General features: G+C 38.3%; 1 long non-coding RNA gene and 1 pseudogene across 1 annotated transcript; one reads left to right on the top strand and one right to left on the bottom strand.

Moving 5' to 3' along the window:
* Nucleotides 1-1,219: 1,219 nt before the first annotated feature.
* LOC115961806 lies at nucleotides 1,220-22,604 on the bottom strand (annotated as a pseudogene).
* On the top strand, nucleotides 11,501-12,457 carry LOC115962075. Its single transcript, XR_004085344.1, has 3 exons — nucleotides 11,501-11,522; nucleotides 12,024-12,079; nucleotides 12,176-12,457. It is a non-coding gene; the product is annotated as an uncharacterized LOC115962075 (long non-coding RNA).
* Nucleotides 22,605-23,252: the final 648 nt, after the last annotated feature.

The raw sequence follows: 23,252 nt of genomic DNA, 5'->3' as shown, positions 1-23,252 counted from the left end.
CAAATTTCAAAACGGTTTTAATTGACTGTATGCCAGATAATAGCGTGATTTCCTCTAGCTTGATTGAGGTGGCAGTTATGGATGAGGATACTGTTATCCTTAATCGTGACTTAATGGGGAAACAAAGTGAGAAAATATTCCACCGATTTTTGAGGAATCAAGTATATCTCCATCGGTTTTCACAGTTGGTTGTGGTAACGTGAAAGGAAACAAGAATAACAATAAGGGCCGGCCCAAAAGAAGTGGCCATAGAGATATAGATAAAGGGGTGAGTCAATACTTGCTTAGCCCAAAAAACGTTGAGTCCGTGGAGAAGTCTACAATTGAAAGACCGAAAACAATGATAAATTGGAAGAGGCTTACTACAAGACCTCATATTTTTTTCAATTCTTCAATTGCTGACATGGAGCCTGGGCATAAAAGGAAGCAAGCAGAAAATATGAATAAGGAGGCTATGGGTGTTAAGGGAGAAAAGAAACGTAGAACTGTGGAGCATGAGCAAGGTGTTGTGTCAACCTTGGGATTGGTGGAGGTTGCAAGGCAACCATGCCCGGCTTGAAGACACTTCTGAAAAAAAGAAAAAACTTATCATGTTGAGGTCCATGTAAATCAGGAAGGTGTCATTTGGCATTTTTTTTTCGGTTTTCTGGGCATTCAAATTTTTTCTTTCTTTTCTTTCTTTGTTTTTTCATTGTAACCGTGTTTCTTTAGCGTATGCTGGTGATGCAAAAGAGAAAAAAGAGGGCATATGTCCCTATTTCTCTTCCCCATTATATGTATATTTTTCTCGATTAATAAAGTCTACTATCGTTTTTTCTCAAAAAAAAAAAAATAAATAAATAAAAAACTACAATTTTGAAATAGAAAAAAATTAGTTTTAATCATGTCTGGAATTGTTTTGCTTCAACTTACTGTATGGCAATTGAAGAGATTATTTATATGTAGTTTACTTATATGACTTTGTTAATGAGTCGTGTGACTTGTTTAAAATTTTAAACCAATTTTCAAACAAATAAGTTTTCGAAGTAAAAAGTAATACAGGTGGCTCAACATCATTTATTTTCTTAAAACACAATATTAAACAAAAATCAGACTCCCTAATTAACCAACCCGCAGCACATGAAAGTCTAACACAACGTTGGAATAGGGATTATAAAAATGGGAAAGGGAAATCTTAAGTTGTCAAACTCTAAATCCAAAGGGCTTTACATTGATTCTCTCATTTACTGGGGAATCTTGTTAAGCTTACAGTAAAAATAGTTAAGAGTATTTCTTTGTTAACAAGCTTGGGATGAGGCCCTACTTCAAAGTCTGATGGTGGCTCCATGAATACTGGCCAGGACATTCTTGCCTTTTCCTTGTTAACTGTGGTCTTGTGAGAAACACCCTTATACTTTCCATTGCTCAGGATCTGCCACAAAATAATTCTCTCATAGAACTATTGGTCTACTTACAATAATATCAATAGTTGCAACAAATCTAAGGACATAAGCTTTGGCGCACACTTTGTCACAATTTGCTTATATGTCAATTGGTGATTGGACTGTTTCAAGTGTTAAATTCAAACCATGTGTAAGTGATGTAATCCAATTCTTAGTTAACACCTAGGCAAATTGTGGTAAAGTGTAAGTATGAGTAATAGAGTGTGTCCTAGCTAAAAGGTCCAAATATCAGGACAACGCCCCATATAGTGAGCAACTTAAGCCTTCTTTAATTTGTTTTCACCGTATGGTCAAACTCGGGGCCAACTCGGGGCCAACTTTAGGATAATAATGGTAGGACAAGCCTAAATTGTAGTAGGATGATAAGTGATTTCATAAAAAAACATGTGGCTCATTTTTCACATATCACCCCCAACATATAGGAGTAATGGAAGCCCAACCAAATGGAAATCTTAAATTATTTATATATATATTTTAACCATAGACAATTAATTTCCCCAAACAATTTGATATTTTAGTTTTTGTAAACAAAATTTCAATATTAGCTATCTAGTCTTGTAGTAATCCACATACCAAACAATATCTCACACACTCTAGATCTCTCTCTCTCAACACCAAAATCAAAATTGAAATTTAGATTTTTTAAGTTTCATAACTATGGATTGGCTTACCCAAGGTAAAGTAACTCTCATTTAAAAATAAATAAATTTTCAATGTTTTTGTTAAATTTTATATTTGAACCATTATTTTTTTTTTATATGAAATTATTATTGATTTGGTTATTATTAATTCATCAAGTTATGTGTTTAATCTGAATTTTCTTGGATAGATTAAGGCAATTGGGAGATCTGATATTAAAGTTAAGTTGCAATAATTTCTTTAATAGATAAGATTTTATTATTCTATGCTTTGATTTTTTTGTCATATTATAATATTTTAGATAGTGTTTTATTATTTGTAAATACTATTTAATGATAAGTGTTTACTAAAATATTTTAATCAAAGCAGAGAGAGAGAGAGAGAGAGAGAGAGAGAGAGAGATTAATGATAAAAATGAAATGTATCATAATGATGTTCAAAGACATAATATAGCGTCCATAAAAAAAGGATACAATATAACAATTCTTGATTATATAAAAGCTTAGATTTTTTTTCCCCAAATGTATGTCACTTATTAAATTTTATTGACAATTCTTGTTATAATTGTAAATATAAAAATAAAATTGATAAAATCCTACTTAAAATTGATTATATCATAAGAAAATTATGTATATTATATATTATCTATTGAAAATGAGATATTAGTAAAACTTAAATACAAAAATTCAATTGTTAATTTTGCATTTCAAAAACAAGAAGAATTGATTTTAAATAAAAAAAAAATTAGGCGAAACTACAATGTTGGTCCCTTAAGTTTACTTGTTGAGCTCTTTTGGTCCCTAAAGTTTTTAAATAAATACTATTGGCCCTTGAAATTTTTTTTTTTGAAAGTGCAACTTTATATTAAAACTTAGTGTGCATCAAAGTACAAAGCTTCCAAGGCCGGTTGAGGAGATTCCTCCAGCCAAATCATATCCTCATTGATACATTGTGCAAAACGAGCTAGAGAGTGCGCCACGGAATTAGCTGAACGAGCCACACAGGATAGCGAAAGTACAGGTAGTCCCGTAGCCAGGCAGTTGACGTCGGAATACAGATGGCCCAACCTGGACTGGAACATGCGTGAGCTTGAAATGGCGTTCATAACCACCGAGTTGTCTCCTTCAAGTATCAGCTCAGTGAAGCCCGAATCTGCAGCAAACTCCAACGCCTTCCTACAAGCCAAAACTTCCGCTTCCTCACTGTCAGAGACGGCCGGTCCTCTTGCAGAAAGAGCCGCCATAACCTCCCCACCATTATTCCGGATTACCACCCCGAAACCCGACGCCTCACCGTCCTGGAAGATGGCTACATCAAAGTTGAGCTTGTAACTCAGGCCTGGCGGGGGAATCCATCTTGAGCTTCTCGCACTAACTGTCGACACAGCTAGCTGGACTTGGGACATTTTAAACTCCTCCAAGTATTCACCAGCTCTCTTCACCAGCCGAGAAGGGTCCTGAATCACTCCACCAAACGTCACTGTATTGCGCTGAGTCCATATAAGCCAAGCCTGTACAAAAAACAACTCCAGCTCCTCCCGTGACAGCTTCAGCATTAATTCCTCCACCAATTGCAGAAAATCATGTTGACCACCCTTACCTTTCTGTAGCTTCCTCATGCTCCCAGCCCATATGTCTTGAGCCACGCCACATTCCCACAACACATGCAGCTCTGTTTCACTAGTACATTTACAGAGTACACATGTACTATCTTCAACTACATGTTTTTGAAGCAGGTTGGCCCGGGTAGGTAGAATGCCATGACAAGCCCGCCACACAAAGGCTTTAATTTTATTTGGGATGTGCATCTGCCATATCTTTCTCCACACCAACTGACTATCTCCTGCCATTGAGCTTTCCCCCTGCATGCTTGCTTCCTTCCTGACTTTACATGCTACCTTATAACCAGACTTGACAGAATAGTCCCCATCTCTGTTAAAGAGCCAAAAAATAGAGTCAGCCACGAATCTTCTACTAAGAGGGATTCTAAGGATTGCATCAGCATCTTCTTTATGGAACTTCATCTCTATCAAATTTTTATTCCAGGCACCAACATTCCAGTCTATTAGTTCCACCACCCTCCATTCCCATTCTACCTCCTGTGGTTGGTGAATCACCATGTTACTAGGATGATTCGGTATCCACTTCTCTGCCATAACTCTAATATCAACTCCAGTTCCCACCCGCCAGCAACATCCATTTTTCAGAATTTCTTGAGCAGCTAGAATACTTTTCCAAACATACGAGCTGTTGGGAGCATCTTTAGCCTCCAAGAAACTGCACCTTGGAAAGTACCTAGCCTTGAAACAAGCATAAACCAATGAACCTGTATCCTGGATCAGCCTCCAACCTTGCTTGGCAAGCATTGCCAAATTAAAGCACCGAATGTCCCTAAATCCCATGCCCCCTTCTCTCTTTGGCTTAGACATCGAATCCCAACTCTTCCAATGGATCTTCCTTTCATCACCCACCTGACCCCACCAAAATCGAGCACACATAGCATTGAGTTCATTGCAGAGCTTCAGAGGTAAAAGAAAAACCCCCATAGTGTATGTGGGGATAGATTGAGCTACAGCTTTTATGAGTACCTCCTTCCCCGCCCTCGACAACAGTTTACCCTTCCAACCCTGGAGCTTTTTCCAAATTCTATCCTTGAGAAAGGAGAAAGTTTGATATTTAGATCTACCAATCAAGGTTGGTAGCCCTAAATAAGATTCAAATCTTGCAACTTCCTGTACCCCTAACATGTTTTTAATCTCTTCCCTGTGCCTTGCTTCAGTATTGCTGCTAAAATAAACGGAAGACTTTTCCAAATTTATGCATTGCCCTGAAGCTGAAGCATACAACTCCAAGATCTCCATCAACCCCTGCACCTCTCCTCGGTTTGCCTGGCAGAATACTAGAGAATCATCTGCAAATAGAAGGTTAGAAATACAGGGAGCACTTCTGCAAATGGACATCCCATGAATCTGCCCCTCCATCTCAGCTTTGGCCAGAAGTGAAGTAAACCCCTCTGCACATAGGAGAAACAAATAAGGAGATAATGGGTCTCCTTGTCGGATCCCCCTAGATGGAGAGATATTACCAAAGGGTTTACCATTAATACATACAGAGAAAGAAGGAGTGGTAACACAAGACATGACCCGATCAATCCAAATCAAAGGAAACCCCATCTTTTCCATAATGCCTTTAAGAAAGGCCCACTCAACCCTGTCATAAGCTTTACCTATGTCTAGTTTCAGAGCAATAGAACCCTTTTTTCCTTTTTTACGACAATGCATGGCATGTAAACATTCATAAGCCACCAAAATATTATCAGTTATAAGGCGGCTGGGAACAAAGGCACTCTGGGTAGGAGAGATTATCTGGGGAAGAATTTGTTTCAGTCTGTTGGCTAGGACTTTAGAAATGATTTTATATATGACATTACAAAGACTGATAGGTCTATAGTCAGACATTTTTTCTGGGGATTTGATTTTTGGGATCAGAATAATATGTGTATAATTCACAGCAGGGTCCATATTTCCAGAATTTAGAAAATCTAATACCGCTACAACAACATCATCACCAACAATATTCCAAAATTTTTGGTAAAAAAGTGCATTCATACCGTCGGGTCCAGGAGCCTTTGTTGGTCCCATTTGGAACAACGCTGCTTTGATCTCATCCACACTGTAATCCCTGGTCAAAAACTCCTTCATATCTTCAGTGATTTTTTGTTGAACGGCATTCAAACACTCCTCCATCCGGTCACATGTACCTGCTGTAAACATCCTCTCAAAATAACTGGTGGCTACCTGACCAATATCTGATATGTCTTCCACCCACCTATTGTCTTGTGTTCTTATACCCTGAATCAAGTTTCTCCTTCTTCTATTTGATGCCTTAGAGTGAAAAAATTTCGTGTTCTTATCTCCATGCTTTAGCCATGAGATCCTTGAGCGTTGTGCCCAATAAATCTCTTGCTTCATTAAAAGATCATCCAGCTCCTTACTTATTGCTAAGAATTCAACCTTACTGTCATCCGTTGACTCTTCCTTGTTGAGGTCTTCCACTCTTTTTTGGAGAGTTTTGATTCTCTCTGTATCAGGGTGGGTTCTGGTGGAGCCCCATGCATGCAGGTCCATTCCACATCTTGAAATTCTCTCCTTTATTCCGTTCAAACCCGAGCACAGTCCAACCGGTTTTGTCCAAGCCTCATGAACCATTGCTTCACAGTCCTCCCACAGTAACCACGACTCTTCAAACTTGAATGGTCTTGGAACCCTTGCACCACTGCTTCTAGAAGTTCTAACCTGCAAAAGTATTGGTGCATGGTCAGAAGCATGTGAAACAAGATGATGAACCACACTTGATTGGCCCTTGAAATTTTAAATATAAGTGTTATTGATTCCTTCATTAACTTCCGTTAGTTTATTTGCCTATGTGTTAAATGGAGTAATGGTTTAGCATGTTTTAAGTGATGTGGCATTGTCAACTTATATACATTATTAAAAATTTACACATCACATTATATACATCAAAATTGGGTAAACCCAAATAATATGTCTCATTCAAAATCAGATAACTATATATAGAATAAGGATTTTGTACAGGATTTTGCTACTTCGGATCTCCACCGCTATAGTAGTAGCAATAGAAGAAGAAACACAAAGTAGAAACTAGAATCTAAATTGACTAAACTATCTCACTTATAGAAGTAGCACGATTCGCAAGGTGGGTAGATGCAACATGGTTTTCGATTACAAGATCCAATAATGCACTAGTAGCACTTTGGTCATCTTTTTGTGAGCCAATATTTACGTACTATAGCTGAAAAATATAGAAACTGACATATTTCTTGGTCCTGTTTGGATTCCAAGAAAATGGAGGAAAAGATAAATAAATCAACTTTGAATTTGGAGAAAGACCTAGTTTTAATGGGTTTGATGTGACAAAGACCTACATTATTTGGGTTTACCTGATTTTATGTCTATAATAGGGGTGTGCAGAAAACCCACTGACCTGCCAAACCCGACCCAACCCAACCCGACCTGACGGGTTGGGTCGGTTTTTAAGGCTTGGTGGGTTGGGTTGGGTTACAAAAATTTTTTTTATGGTGGGTCAGGTTGGGTTTGGGTCATAAAATTACAAACCCGTCAAACCCGACCCGACCCACCCATATTTAATATATATTTAAAATATATTTTATATTTAATGTTTTTTTTAAATCAACTGTAGGGCACTTATATAATATATATATATATATATATATATAATAATAATAATAATAATTTAAAAAAAAAACCAACTATAGAGCAGTATTTTCTCAGTTCCTCCTACTAATACTAATTTAATATATATATATATATATATATATAATATTATATAATTAATAAATTTTTTTAAATAGCCAATTCTTCCTATCCTATATAAAAGCCAATTATTTCACACAAATCCTAATAAATTACTATTGTTGTTTAGTCATTAGTGTTGTTTGTTTTTAAAGAGTTACATTGATACTAATCTTTAGATTTTTTTAATATATTAATATATTTTTTTTTTCTACTCAATTTAATAATAATAATAATAATAAAAATTTGTCTAACCCATGGGTTCAACCCGACCCAACCCGACCCATGTGGGTTGGGTTGGGTTGAATTTTTTTTGACCCACCGTGGTGGGTTGAGTCAAAAAATGCTCTCAACCCGACTCAACCCGACCCATGCACACCCCTAGTCTATAATGTAATGTGTAATTTTTAAATAATAAATAGGTTACCACATCGCTTAAAACATACTGTGTCATTGCTTCGTTAGACACATAGGCAAACAAATCAATAGATGTTAACGAATGAACCAATAACACTCATATTTAAAACTTTGGGGACTAATAGCGCTCACTTGAAACTTTAGGGACAAAATATGTTCAACAGATAAATTTTAGGGACCAAGTATATAGTTTCACCAAAAAATTATAATATATAAATTTAAATAAATTTAATTTAATTGACATAAAATTAAAAAGAAAAAAAATTAAAACCTCAATAAAATTTCTTGCCTTGGACCTTAAAATGTATCTAGCTACCCTGATTAGACTCGATTGATAGGTTCATATTATTTTTTTGCCATGGCATTTTATTTTTGCATCATTTCCAGATGTTTCACCTTTTTTTTTTTTTTTTGAATGATTAATATCGATCAAATTACCTCGATTTGGTCCCCAATATGGATAACCAGGGCATTGGGGATGTACTTGACATCATACCAACGGCCATCCCGGGAAGCCTGGAGACCTTGAACATCGTTTGGCACAAGAATGGTGATGGTGCACATATCAGTATCAGCCACCACACCTAAAGCCAGATCAGGACGTGGACACGGCGGGTAGTAGTTGATCTTGAGAAGGTACTCCAAGTTATCACCACCTGCAGCCTCCTTTAACTCATGCCCTTCAAGCCCTAAACCCAATGATAGGCTCTTGAACAGCTTGTCCACCACTCCATGCAGGTGCTTGGCATATTCCTCATTGGCCTACCCGCCATCACAGCCACAAACAACCCTTTGAAAACGTAGTAATAATTGAATCTAAGAATTTAGGTCAATTTTTTGGATTTGTATATATGCATTCATCCATGGAAAGAATGAAAAAAAAGTTAATGCTTTGTTTCTTTACCAATTAAAGACTACTTTCCTTAATTTTTAATTGTTGTAAAAACTACAGTGACCTGGCTGGAGGGGGATTGAATGCAACCATAACATATTTGGGTTCAATTGCTGGTGTATATATAAACACGAGAAAGTAGTTGTGGCAAAAGCTGTCAATGGTGGAGATGTTGACCCATGAATCTACTAAACTTTCTTCACCACTCATAACTCGTTACGTGGCAAGTTCTAGTAAATGTTGTGAAACTTTTTATGGTACTAACATTTTGTAAAAATGTTGTAAAATAGTTTGTGTCTATAGTATTACTCTTTCTCATATAGACATAGGTAATAAAGGGATGGAGGTCATGGAGCCACGCTAAGCTAATTGGCAAAAAAGCCAATTAGTGAAAGCTATTTTCTTCCCTTTTTGGTTGCATTCTTTCAATTAATTAATGAATTGGTTTTTTTTCCCCCTTTTGTTTGATAATTAGTAAAATACTAACAAACGGATTCAGGGGCAATCTATGGCAGAGGGAGTGGGGGCTAGGGGCCATGCCTCCCTTGACATTTCAAAAATCCTCATTCCCAGTATTTTAAGTATTAAAAAAAAAAAAAAAAAAAATCTTGGACATAAATTTCAATAATGCTCCCTAAATTTTTACTAAAAACATATAATGCATTTATATTATTGACTAATGCATTTTTTTAATTCTAAAAAATTACTCTTACGTCATATATAGCTCATTAAATTAAAATATATTTTATGTATGCCATATGTAATTTAATTATCTTCTATTTCTATTAAATTGACTTGTATATTTTTAGACATGTCAAGACTTAACTTTTTTTTTTTGCAAAGATATAAGCACATATTTAATGTAAATATTTTTGTTTACGTAAAAAAAAAAAATCATATGTTAAATCAAAATTACAAACGTTTCATGTATAAATAAATAAATAAATAAATATATGTCTATGTTATTCTTTGAATTTAATTATATATATATATATATAAAAAGCTTGATTGCTTAAAAAAATTTCTGGCTCCGCTATGCAATATTACACAAGGTGCAATTGTATGTATCTAATGAATAATGACCGAATTGAAGTTAAAAAGAAAAAAAATATAGGACTGCAAAATTTTTTCACAACTATGGCATGATAGGTGAAGAAAAATGGTGGGTTTATGTGTAAATGATGATTAATCGTTGACAGTTTGCCACGTTAGAGTTATGACAAAAAAAAATTGTGAAATATAATTTATGATGTTAAAAAGTTTTCCCTCTTGCGGTTTTTTTTTTTTTTTTAAATATTTTTTTATTTCCTCTCTAAATTAGGCAATCGGTTTTGACACTTTTTTCACATCATGGATGAGGTGTGGATATTAATATTTGGCATGAAAAGTATGGACATTGATGGTCAGTTTGGAAGTTTAGAGAGGGAGGAGAGTAGAGGGGAGGAGAGTAGTGGGAAGGAGAGTAGAGGAAAATGGTTCTCCTTCACCTTGTTTGAATGTTTTTAAAATTAGTAAGGGAGAAGGGAGTAATTAGCCCTTCCCATTATTTGGATGTTTTAAAAATTAGGATGGAGAGGAGAGGAAATGATTAAAGTAGACAAATTTACACCTATTTGAAAATGGACTTGCAACATTGATCTATTATTAATTTAGAAATGGTAAATTGGGAAATTTATCGAGAAATCTCTCCAATTTGGAAGAATTAAAAATGAGAGGTTAGAGGTGGTTGAAACCCCTCCAAATTCCTCTTCTTCCTTCTTTAAAAAACTTCCAAACAAGGTAATTGAATTACTCTTCCTCTCTTTACTCTACTTCCCCTCCTTTTTTTTTTTTTAACTTCCAAACAAGCCATGAGTGACGTAATGTAGATCTGGGTAAGAGTTATAGCTATAACCGAATCATAGTGGCTTCCCGAGATCAATATATAGTGTGTGCATGGCCTCTTGTCCCTATTCCATTAATGTGCACCTATTCCTGAACCTACCAAAGTGAACAAATCCAGCTGGCAGCAGCTAGGCCTTCTTTAGGACCAGATTTTCTTTGTAATCCTTTACAATATAATTTCATGCTTTTCACTTCAAACTCGTAGATGCAGCACCGAAATGCATGAAAAACAATTGATTAATTCATAATGTGTGCAAAAAAAAAAAAACACCAAAAGAAAATTAATCTATATATATATATATATATATATAAAACCGAAGCTTTTGAAGCTCCCACAATTTTCCACGTTAGCATTATTTAAAAAAAAAAAATCTGATTTTTAAATACCCGATAATACATCAAACCTAATAATACAGAAAGACTAAAATCTGATTTTCTATCTCCCGTTCCCCTTCTCCTTCCCCGTTCCACTTCTCTGTCATCCAATACACGCCTCACAGTCAAACCTTCGCCGTCGTCCAAAACATTCTCCGTCGTCCAAAACAGACCCTACGGCCAAAGACCTTCTCCATCATCCAAAACCCAGACCCACATTAGCTCCAACAAAACCCGATCCCATTCCCCTTCTCCGTCGTCCAAAACGCCTCTGAAGTGATTCACTCCAATCGTAGATACAGGTCGGCCAAACCCCTTCTCCGTATCAGACCATTCTCTCTGTATTTCTCAATTAATCTATGAATAATATCTTTTCCTATTGTCTTTAATTAGATTTTTCTGTCAATTTAGGGATTTTGTCTTTAATTAGGTTTTTCTATCATTTTAGGGATTTTCACTTCCTAACCCTCGGGTGTGTTGGGTTTTGGCCTTCAACTGCAACTGAAGCTAGTCTCCTCTGTAAAGGAAGTCCAAACCCGAGGTAAGAATTCTATAGATGTCTTGATTTGGTTGGATGAAAGTTTTTGAATTAGCGGAGTGAATGTGTTAGCAGATAAATATATGCAAAAACTTCTATTCACATTTCATATAAATCAAGATAAATGCATTCTGATTTCGTAGCCGATAAATTCTTTGTTCTTATTCTTCATCTTTCTCTTCTAATCCAGGTTTAATTAACTTTCCTAGAAGCAAAATAGTTTCACTTTTCATAGACGCACACCATCTGTTTGATATAAAGCTTCCAAAGTATTTTCACAACCAGACAAACTTAATACCAATTCAAGCAGGCTGGGATTTAATTTATGTGAGGGCATTGGATCAATTAAATTTTGGAAGTGAATAATTTTAGACTCAGCCATGTGCATTAGATCAATTAAATTTTGAAAGTGAATAATTTTAAACTTAGCCACATATCTATATCTTAAATTAATAAATAACTGAATTCTAATTTTAAAGTTTGAGTACTATACTATCGTTGCAGATTTGCATAAGCATGTACCAGAAAATGTTAATGGAGCTCTTCATTTCTCTATTAAGGTAAGTTTCTCATTTTTATCAAAAGAAGTTCTTGAATGAATATTCCTTGGTATTGGATTTGTATTGTGAATTTTTGTATCATTATTGTTTTTATAGGTTGGTAGAATTGTGGGCCAATCTGTAAAACCAAGATTAGTGCTATTGCAAGGCCTTTGCTACCTAGCCTATGTTACTATGCAGAAGGTTGGATTTCATGGAGCACAGGATTGCCATTTCATATTCAGATTCACTTTGGTTTTCTTTATTTTACTTTATGTTTGCTAGCCCACCAATGAGCTTAAATATAATTTCAATCCATTGATATCGAACCATACTATTATATTGTTGTTTTGTTATGAAAGTCTAATATCTAGCAACAAGCTTCTTCTTTTTTTCCTATTATCCCATTTGGTTATAAAAGTACATCATAAAGGTACAGATCAATGGAGATAAAAGATGATATTATATCATTTTTATGTTTAATTGATACAATGCATGCATATCCTCTAAAAAAAATTAGGTTTGAGCATTATCTTAGCAGGCTAAGACCTGCCAATTTAAAGTCTATGTGTATTATTCTGGTTAGCTCATTAGCTCAAGTGAACAATGATGGACACGAACACATTATGGTTGTTGATTGTAATATATATTTATTTTCCTTTTGACATTGTGGTTGTTGATTGTAATTTTTTATTTTTATTTTTCCTTTTCAAGTGTTAGGAAACTGGGAATTAATTTTGCCAAGTGAAGCGTACAATTTCTTTACCATAAACAGTCCATCTTGGCAAAGCTAATAACTCCCAAGGGGTAAAGTTTAGCTTTGAACGGTATTGGATTCAATTGAAATTTTCTCTCAACCTGTTCTTTCTAATTCTGTGGAGTCAAAGAATTAGTAGAGCTGATACATTGATTGTCTTGAATACTTTTTGGCCTTTATATGCGTGTCTTTCACATTCTTAATTCCTTTAGACTAGATTTTAGTATGAGTTTTGGAGTCCTAGAAAAAAAAGATATGTCTCATGAAAAAACATGTCATTGATGATGCAATTTATATAACTATTGATATCTATTTATAGGTATGTATTGCAATATTTATGGTTTGAATTTATACAATAAATGTGGTTGCTCATTTCCATTATTGTTGCAACCCAAGATAGATTTCTACTTGTACTTCTTCTTTTTCTTTTCGCATTCATATATGCGATGTTTACAATTACTTGATTCCAAATAAATTTTTCCTTTTCAAACTTCATCCCATCTTAATAATTAGTAGTTAGTGATTGTTAGTTTATTAGATTATTTGCTTATGTACAGTTTTTAAAAACATCACTTACGACTGTACTTCAACTTTCAACAATAACTTTTTCTTAATTAAATTCATAAAAACCATTGTGGGTTTTGTTTTTATATGTTTGTATAATGTTCTCTATCAGTTTATAAAGTTTGTTCATAAAAATTTTCTACAAATGAATTAATAGAGAGATTAGAGAATGAGTTGAAGCTTATGCAAGCATATGACCAAAAAGTTAGATTTTGTTAAATTTATTTGTTTTACTTATATGTAATAAAACAGAGGATTACGAGCATTAGAGATTTAATAAGATTATCAAATAGTCATAATATAATTGTAGGATAGCTTGTGTACCTGGAATTTGGTTCTCTACAATCCATCTATTTAGTTTGGTATTGGTCTTTATGACATTCGGAGAATCTTGATACCAGAATTTGCGTTAAGTTTCAGTTTTAAGTGGAATGTGAGCCTAACTTGATACAAAATATGTATTCTTGCACGATCAATTTCCTTTGTACTTATTGTAGTGTGCATATATTGTAACTTTTGATATGAAATTGTTGTTCATTTTTAGACACAAGTTTATATATGGCTCAATTTCAAGAATTATGTGTCATTCCTATTTGGTGATCCTCTATTAAGCAAATTCAGCATATTGAGAATTTTACATCACTTCAAAAGGGTTAACATGTCATTGAAGTGAATATTATGTTCTTCAACATTTTAAGAGCATTTCCAAGCCTGAAGATAATTTACAAAATGTTATTGTGGGGCCCAATAATCTAAGGGCCAGGCCCAGTTGCTCCTGGAAAATCCGAAGGCCCAAGCCGAGGAGAGCTGTGGCCCAAGCTCTACAATACAGAGCACAAGACAGTTTTGGGAGGCAGCCGAGGACAGTTCAGTCCTCGGCAGATCCAGAATCCCGCCAGAAAAGAGGGGTAAAACGGGTATAGGGCCAAACTTAAAGGAGAATCTAAGAATATCCGGGAAAGCTGCTCTCATTGCCATTCAATGCCCTGCCCCTGACAGAGCCGTACTCTTTAGCTTTATCAACCATCCCCAACAATTCTGGGATTGGACTGATGGGACAAATGTCAGTCTTGTAAAGGTTGACCCTACACGTGGACGAAGGACAGCGAACGCAGGCTAGTATAAAAGAAGAAGTAAGTGAATCTGGTGGGGGGGTCTGATCCGACTTCTAAAAAAGAGAGACTCCATGGGTGAAAACACCTGAAGAACCCATGCACACCGCGGGGAAAACCCACCGTTGGGTAACCGGGATAAGGCCTCAACGGTCCTCGGATCAAGTCCGAGGAGCCCAATCTCATGGGACGCGGCGCTATAGGGCTTAGATGTTCAAGCCCAACTCCTTTCTCTACAGGAATTCCTCTAAAATCAAGACCGGAACACCGCCCAGTGACCAAGGCCAAGCTTTTCAAGCCCACTCTCTACAAATCATATTGTGAGGGATCTTTCATGTGTGAGCCCAACAACACTATTGGGCCGTAAAGGAATCGTGTCCCTACAATTGGCGCCGTCTGTGGGGAAGCATGCGCGTTGGTGCAGGTGGCGGTGGAGTCAACTCTCTAGTAAGCAAAGATTCACGGAGCTTCCTCCGTCTCCGGCGACATGCAGTTGTTGTTCCGACATAAACTTCTGCTAGGGGCTATGCCTTGCAGTGCCAATGGCGCGGGCGGCCCTAGGGGCTCTTGGCCTCAAGCCAGCTCTCCCCGCCCTGATCTAGGGGCTCACATTCGAAAAATAAATAAATAAAAACAAATCTCATAAGTTTTGGACAGAACCAAGGCCTTGCATGGTCCCCGGACTCAAGCCTATGGGGAAACCAAGTACAAAAAAGAGATCTTATAAGTTTTGGACAGAACCAAGGCCTTGCATGGTCCCCGGACTCAAGCCTATGGGGAAACCAAGTACAAAAAAGAGATCTTACAAGTTTTGGACAGAACCAAGGCCTTGCATGGTCCCCGGACTCAAGCCTATAGGGAAACCAAGTACAAAAAAGAGATCTTATAAGTTTTGGACAGAACCAAGGCCTTGCATGGTCCCCGGACTCAAGCCTATGGGGAAACCAAGTACAAAAAAGAGATCTTATAAGTTTTGGACAGAACCAAGGCCTTGCATGGTCCCCGGACTCAAGCCTATGGGGAAACCAAGTACAAAAAGAGAAATATTACAAGTTTTGGACAGAACCAAGGCCTTGCATGGTCCTCGGACTCAAGCCTATGGGGAAACCAAGTACAAAAACAGATCTCATAAGTTTTGGACAGAACCAAGGCCTTGCATGGACTCAAGCCTATGGGGAAACCAAGTACAAAAAAGATCTTACAAGTTTTGGACAGAACCAAGGCATTGTATGGTCCTCGGACTCAAGCCTATGGGGAAACCAAGTACAAAAAAGAGATCTTATAAGTTTTGGACAGAACCAAGGCCTTGCATGGTCCCCGGACTCAAGCCTATGGAGAAACCAAGTACAAAAAAGAGATCTTATAAGTTTTGGACAGAACCAAGGCCTTGCATGGTCCCCGGACTTAAGCCTATGGGGAAACCAAGTACAAAAAAGAGATCTTACAAGTTTTGGACAGAACCAAGGCATTGTATGGTCCTCGGACTCAAGCCTATGGGGAAACCAAGTACAAAAAACAGATCTCATAAGTTTTGGACAGAACCAAGGCCTTGCATGGTCCCCGGACTCAAGCCTATGGGGAAACCAAGTACAAAAAAGAGATCTTACAAGTTTTGGACAGAACCAAGGCATTGTATGGTCCTCGGACTCAAGCCTATGGGGAAACTAAGTACAAAAAACAGATCTCATAAGTTTTGGACAGAACCAAGGCCTTGCATGGTCCCCGGACTCAAGCCTATGGGGAAACCAAGTACAAAAAAGAGATCTTATAAGTTTTGGACAGAACCAAGGCCTTGCATGGTCCCCAGACTCAAGCCTATGGGGAAACCAAGTACAAAAAAGAGATCTTATAAGTTTTGGACAGAACCAAGGCCTTGCATGGTCCCCGGACTCAAGCCTATGGGGAAACCAAGTACAAAAAAGAGATCTTATAAGTTTTGGACAGAACCAAGGCCTTGCATGGTCCCCGGACTCAAGCCTATGGGGAAACCAAGTACAAAAAAGAGATCTTACAAGTTTTGGACAGAACCAAGGCATTGTATGGTCCTCGGACTCAAGCCTATGGGGAAACCAAGCACAAAAAACAGATCTCATAAGTTTTGGACAGAACCAAGGCATTGTATGGTCCTCAGACTCAAGCCTATGGGGAAACCAAGTACAGAAAAGAGATCTTATAAGTTTTGGACAGAACCAAGGCATTGTATGGTCCTCGGACTCAAGCCTATGGGGAAACCAAGTACAAAAAAGAGATCTTATAAGTTTTGGACAGAACCAAGACATTGTATGGTCCTCGGACTCAAGCCTATGGGGAAACCAAGTACAAAAAACAGATCTCATAAGTTTTGGACAGAACCAAGGCATTGTATGGTCTTCGGACTCAAGCCTATGGGGAAACCAAGTACAAAAAACAGATCTCATAAGTTTTGGACAGAACCAAGGCCTTGTATGGTCCTCGGACTCAAGCCTATGGGGAAACCAAGTACAGAAGAGAAAAATCATAAGTTTTGGACAGAACCAAGGCCTTGTATGGTCCTCGGACTTAAGCCTATGGGGAAACCAAGTACAGAAGAGAAAAATCATAAGTTTTGGACAGAACCAAGGCCTTGTATGGTCCTCGGACTCAAGCCTATGGGGAAACCAAGTACAGAAGAGAAAAATCATAAGTTTTGGACGGAACCAAGGCCTTGCATGGTCCCCGGACCCAAGCCTATGGGGAAACCAAGTACAAAAAACAAATCTCATAAGTTTTGGACAGAACCAAGGCCTTGTATGGTCCTCTGACTCAAGCCTATGGGGAACCCAAGTACAGAAGAGAAAAATCATAAGTTTTGGACAGAACCAAGGCCTTGTATGGTCCTCGGACTCAAGCCTATAGGGAAACCAAGTACAGAAGAGAAAAATCATAAGTTTTGGACGGAACCAAGGCCTTGCATGGTCCCCGGACCCAAGCCTATGGGGAAACCAAGTACAAAAAACAAATCTCATAAGTTTTGGACAGAACCAAGGCCTTGTATGGTCCTCGGACTCAAGCCTATGGGGAAACCAAATACAGAAGAGAAAAATCATAAGTTTTGGACAGAACCAAGGCCTTGCATGGTCCCCGGACTCAAGCCTATGGGGAAACCAAGTACAAAAGACAAATCTCATAAGTTTTGGACAGAACCAAGGCCTTGTATGGTCCTCGGACTCAAGCCTATGGGGAAACCAAATACAGAAGAGAAAAGTCTTAAGTTTTGGACAGAACCAAGGCCTTGCATGGTCCTCGGACTCAAGCCTGTGGGGAAACCAACTACTGTCTGCTTTCGGATCTGCAGCACCAAAAGGATCGATGCAATATCGGGCAATATGTCGCCTGATAAACAATCTGAGTCCTCTACTGCTCAGTCAACTCCTCGGATGGATTATTTAGAGATTATCATTCTCGGACGGTATTCTCGCACTTATCACAGAATATTCAGTCGTTACCTTTGTGGTTTCCTAAGTTTAACTTACTATGAATTATCGTCGTAATGCTTGATAGTGTTGGTAAATTAGAATTAGTTGGATTATGTTTCAAGGTTTCCCTCTCTAAGTATTGTTGAAGAAGCACACACACGGAGCACACCCTTTCACAAAGTAGTGTTGCAAAAAGAATAGTATTCAAAACAAGTAAATAAATTTCCCTTTTTACTGAAACAAAGAAACAGTACATCATACAATGAAAAGCTGGAATCAACCTATGCCAAAGCTCACTACATAATAAGAAGGAAAGATACAAGAAATTAAGATAAAGCCGAGGAGGTGGCACAGAGGAGAGGTCGGCTACTGCTTCAAAACCTGGTTCTTCCTCAATGCTTTTGCATGCCCATAACCCAGGCAGCAAAAGAACCCAACTTGAGCCTCACACCGCTGAAGGAAAGGTGCAGGGAGCCGGAAGTTGAGGAGCCTTCACCAAAAATTTGCCTGCAACAAGGCAGAGGCGCTGGTGGCGGAGAATCTTTCTTCTGACACACCAAAATTATGGCATGAACAGAACCTGCTTCGGATTTTGACTGAAAGAGGGAGAAACACCCCTTCCCCTCTGTCGAAACGGAGTGTTCCCTTGAATTTATGCCTCCCTTGCCCGTATCTCACTACTTTGAGCCTCAGGAGGACACGGCGCCTCTGTGGCGGAGGGAATTCCTTTTCCCCAACCCTTGCCTCAAGCATGATGTACTAAGGGAGGAAACTAAAGGATTTGTGTGTGGATAAAGCAACTCCTCTCCTATTTATGTTAAAAGATGAGGCGGTGGCATTTAATTCACGCAGCGTCCCAAGGAACGCTACAGACAAAACGTCTCCGACTCGATTTCCAACATCATCTGCAACCATAAGATTAAAGGAGTCTGGGGAAGGCACACCTCGAACACTGGGACGCCAAAAAGTACCGCGTGATCAAAGACTACGGAAATACCTCTTAATTTGTGGGCCCAGTAAATTCACGGCCCAGGCCCGTTCATCATAGGGGCCCAGGGACAGAACCAAGGCCTTGCATGGTCCTCAGACTCAAGCCTATGGGGAAACCAAGTAAAAAAAAAGAAAAAAGAAAAAAATAACAAGTTTTGGACAGAACCAAGGCCTTGCATGGTCCTCGGACTCAAGCCTATGGGGAAACCGAGTACAAAAGAGAAAAAAATAACAAGTTTTGGACAGAACCAAGGCCTTGCATGGTCCTCGGACTCAAGCCTATGGGGAAACCAAGTACAAAAGAGAAAAAATCACAAGTTTTGGACAGAACCAAGGCCTTGCATGGTCCTCGGACTCAAGCCTATGGGGAAACCAAGTACAAAAGAGAAAAAATCACAAGTTTTGGACAGAACCAAGGCCTTGCATGGTCCTCGGACTCAAGCCTATGGGGAAACCAAGTAAAAAAAAAAAAAAAAAAATAATAATAATAATAATAATAATAATTAATTACAAGTTTTATGCAGAACCAAGGCCTTGTATGGTCCTCGGACTCAAGCCTATGGGGAAACCAACTGCTCGGATGGGAAAGTCCCCGGATCAAATACTGTGAAATGTTAAGGCTGATAAAAGTGTCAGGATGATGGTGGGGCACTCCACTATTCGGTAGCCTAAGGGGGTTGTTCGTTTTGGCGGATGATATGTCTTTGAATGATTACTTCCTACACCGCATAGAGCATCCAGTTCTAATCCCAGCATTGTTTCGGGCAAGTATCGTTATTCACAGGTACGCATTGCTATGTCAAGCAACTCTGTTAAAGCTATGGTGACACCTTTTTATCGACGAGTACTTTGGCCTTATTTGTCATCGATTTAAATGCTATATTATTGTGCCGAGCAGCGTTTGTGAATTTAAAAAAAAAGAGCATAGAGACAGAACATGCGAAATAAAATAACAACAATTTTTATTAATACGAAAAATTATTACAACGTACAAAGAGGGGCTCAAACGAGCCTATACAAAATGTGAATTGCCTAAGCAACAATAACATCCGTAGTACAGGTAAGTAAACAATCAGGCGTCTTTTAAACTCGTCTTCAAAGTCTATCCAATCTCTGCCTCAATACTGCTCATATTACGATAAGAACCTTCTTTGGAAAAAGATGAAGGAGAAGGAAATAGTAAGGAAGAAATCAATGAAGAAGATGGAGGACATGAGTAAAGAAGGAGGAGAAGAAGAGAGAAGAGATGAAAAGAAAGAAAATGAGCAAAAGAGGGAGAAGAGAAAGCACCAGAATGGATCTGGTGCTGGGAAGACTAAGAAAGGAAGGCGGAGAGGGCCACCAGTGAACGAGGAGAGGAAGAAGCAGAGACACTTAGTCCCTGCCTCGGTCCTGACCCCTGACACGCTGGGGCCATATTAGGTGAGCTCATAAGAGAGCGGTTGGTCATGATGATGGGAGTTCTCGACTCAATCACGCTGAAAGTTGGACGTGATGAGTCCCTGCTTCGGATTTTGGCTGAAGGGAAGGTGAGACGAATCTTAAGTCTCCGCCACCCTTGCCCCGACCGAGCCATTTTGAGCTTTATTAGAACACGGTGCTTTGAGGAGGGGTATGGTTCCTTCATCACTCGTTATGGTAAACGTATTCTGATTGGATGTATAACAATGGGGTTAAATAAACGCTAAGGGAGGCTAGAGGTTTCAGATCTCAGAAGGATGGAAGGGTGTCTGCACGAAAGTAATGGCCTCCTGCTTGCCTTCTTATAGGAAGGGCAAAACGGAGGGAATTGAATTCATTCAGGTTTCCAGAAGAGTCTGAAGAATAAAGGTGTGTCCGTTCCACTTCCCCATCTCATCAGATGAGCCGACGAACATAAATGAGCCTCGTAAAGGGAAGTCATTAAAGGCGCATCTTGGACAGTCAAACGGCAGGAGTAGATTACGAGCAGATTAAAGGGAATACCTGGTAAACCGGCGGGTTTCCTGGACAAGTGGAAAACCGCCCACATTAATGCAGGGCTGAATTAGATAAACCATACTAAAGGCCCGGGTTTACCAAAACCCTCCTTTCCAACCAAGAAGTCGGGTAGCAGGTTTTTGAGGGGCTATTGTGGGGCCCAATAATCTAAGGGTCAGGCCCAGTTGCTCTTGGAAAATCCGAAGGCCCAAGCCGAGGAGAGCTGTGGCCCAAGCTCTACAATACAGAGCACAAGACAGTTTTGGGAGGCAGCCGAGGACAGTTCAGTCCTCGGCAGATCCAGAATCCCGCCAGAAAAGAGGGGTAAAACGGGTATAGGGCCAAACTTAAAGGAGAATCTAAGAATATCCGGGAAAGCTGCTCTCATTGCCATTCAATGCCCTGCCCCTGACAGAGCCGTACTCTTTAGCTTTATCAACCATCCCCAACAATTCTGGGATTGGACTGATGGGACAAATGTCAGTCTTGTAAAGGTTGACCCTACACGTGGACGAAGGACAGCGAACGCAGGCTAGTATAAAAGAAGAAGTAAGTGAATCTGGTGGGGGGGTCTGATCCGACTTCTAAAAAAGAGAGACTCCATGGGTGAAAACACCTGAAGAACCCATGCACACCGCGGGGAAAACCCACCGTTGGGTAACCGGGATAAGGCCTCAACGGTCCTCGGATCAAGTCCGAGGAGCCCAATCTCATGGGACGCGGCGCTATAGGGCTTAGATGTTCAAGCCCAACTCCTTTCTCTACAGGAATTCCTCTAAAATCAAGACCGGAACACCGCCCAGTGACCAAGGCCAAGCTTTTCAAGCCCACTCTCTACAAATCATATTGTGAGGGATCTTTCATGTGCGAGCCCAACAACACTATTGGGCCGTAAAGGAATCGTGTCCCTACAGTTATTTTTAATGAAATCAACGATTTAGTAATCTTTCTCTAATTGTATTTATTACATTATTTATGATGAGAAAAGTGTATTTTTAAATGGCACTGTGAGATAAATTTTATACTTTTGACCAAACTCATTATTATTATTATTATTATTATTAGATTGGAGAGCAAAACGTATTTTTAATTTCTCATATTTAATAGTTTATCCGTGCATCGCACGGGTTGGCGACTAGTTAAAGAATATAACTATATATAGTCAGTGATGATGAAAAATATTAATGAGATACGTACTACCATATATATATATATATATATATTGATTATTCAAACCTGTAAAAAGCTGGGTTCTCAGGCCAGAACTGGTAGTTAATGGCAGAAGGAGGCCATGTCTTATGGAACAAATGGTCAACCCATGCTTTCTTCCCTTCCACTTCTTTCTGAAGCGCTGTGCCATAGCCTTCCATGCACTTAGAGCCTGAAGGCTTAGCATAAACCTCTTTTTCCTCTTGAGAAAGCTCAAAGAAACCCTTCCCAGCAGCCTGCAACTTGGCTATGGCCTCGCTAGGAATTTCATGGTTCACAATTTAGAACCATGAAATGTTCGTTATCTTCTCATCGATCAATTGCACTGAGGACCTTTTCCTCATCTGGGTCACTGTAATCAATGGTTAGGACCTCAAGGACAGCCCCATGGACAGTTGCGATTCCAGGTTGCTCAGTCTCTAACCTAATGAACGCATCAGGGATTGTTTCCTTTGAAGATTTAGCAATGTCTTGCACTCTCTCCGCCCCCATCACTACTACTTTTCTTCCTAGTAAGAAAATATTTGTGAGAGGTTTCGGGTGTATCTTTGTTCTTTTTCAATCTGCCTTTCCATCCCAATTCCTTTTTTTACGGGTAGTCGTAACTGGTCAACCATAATTAGTGTTTGGACTTTTGGACTACGAGAGGATAAAAAGGCACGAATTAAAAAGGGATGGGTGGACATGCGTGATCTATTACTGACCCTTCAATTTTTAATGTTAGACTAATAATAACCTTTTGTCTATATTTCTGTTCCTTCTATTGTTCCTCAACAAAAAAATATCTATATAATATGAGTTTCTGTTTCCTTGAACTTGAAAGTCAACTATAACTATTTTATTTGCGTGAAAGTCAACCAATGTCGTAGTTGTTAGAAAATAATTTTAGAAAATTTTTATGTGAGAAAGGAAAAAAAAAAGTAACCCATTTTTTTTAACCGTTTCTTTTATATATATATATATATATAAATTGTATTAAAACTTTTTTAGATCGAATACATTAACAAATACCTAAAGGTATCCATTAATGGAACTCTTTATTTACTTTTTTTCAACCTTTTGTTTCAGTTTTTCATTTTTTGAAATTAATTTAGCTTTTAGTTTTTCATAATTAAGATAGCATTTAGCTTATTGTCACATATTTAATAATAAAATTATCAAAAACCATA

This window comes from Quercus lobata, chromosome 9 (assembly GCF_001633185.2).
Source record: "Quercus lobata isolate SW786 chromosome 9, ValleyOak3.0 Primary Assembly, whole genome shotgun sequence".
In the NCBI taxonomy this organism is placed as follows: Eukaryota; Viridiplantae; Streptophyta; class Magnoliopsida; order Fagales; family Fagaceae; genus Quercus; species Quercus lobata.
The sequence above is the reverse complement of the archived record's forward strand: the minus strand, read 5'-3'. Positions and strand labels throughout refer to the sequence as shown.